The following is an 863-nucleotide window of genomic DNA, read 5'->3' as shown; positions in this document are numbered from 1 at the left end:
GTACTAGCAGGTTTCTTTCTAGGAAACTGGGCCAGCAAAGGTAACTTCAGGTATTTAATCTCATGAAAACAGTTAACTACCATATTTTGTTGGTTTTTTTGTTTGTTTTTTTTTGGCTGTGCAATGAGGCATCTTAGTTCTGGACCAGGGAGGGATTGAGCCTATGCCCTGACTGGGAGTGTGGAGTCTTAACCACACAACCAGGGTAGTCCCACCATTTTCTTAAATTCTTGAGGGGCAACTTAGTATCAAGGAATATGTTGCCTGTACAGGTGAGAAGCACTTCTCATAATGGAGAAACTACCTTAACCAGTTAAAAGGAAGGAGAGTCAGCTGATAAGTTTCATCCTCATTGATGATTGGTTAGAAAATCATCTGAGATGAAGCTGTGTGAGCTGCGTGCCAAGTTGCTTAAGTCGTGGCTGGCTGCAAACTCATGCCTCTGTCCGTGGGATTCTCCAGGCAAGAGTAGGGTAGTGGGTTGCTAGGCCCTCCTCCAGGGGCTATTCCCAACCCAGGGACGGAACCCGGCCTCCTGCATTAGCAGGTGGATTCTTGACTGCTAGTGCCATCTGAAGTTGCAAGGCTACAAAAGTGGTTTGAATTTGTTCTTTTTCTGATCAACTCATCTGAAGACAATATTTGGGTATACAAGGTAATAGCACTGGAAATAAGGCTGGTTAATGTAGTGTGACCTTGAGGAAATGTAGGTTTAACATTTTAAAGGTGAGAAACTAATAGCATCAACCTTAAAGGGCTGAATAATAAGGATTTCCAAGAAGCTATGAACAGTCTTAACGCATGATAAATCATTCCGAGTTTGGATTAACAGAAAGCTCTTGTGAAACAAGAAACCGAACCTC

Source organism: Ovis canadensis, chromosome 13, assembly GCF_042477335.2.
Source record: "Ovis canadensis isolate MfBH-ARS-UI-01 breed Bighorn chromosome 13, ARS-UI_OviCan_v2, whole genome shotgun sequence".
NCBI lineage: Eukaryota > Metazoa > Chordata > Mammalia > Artiodactyla > Bovidae > Ovis > Ovis canadensis.
The sequence above is the reverse complement of the archived record's forward strand: the minus strand, read 5'-3'. Positions refer to the sequence as shown.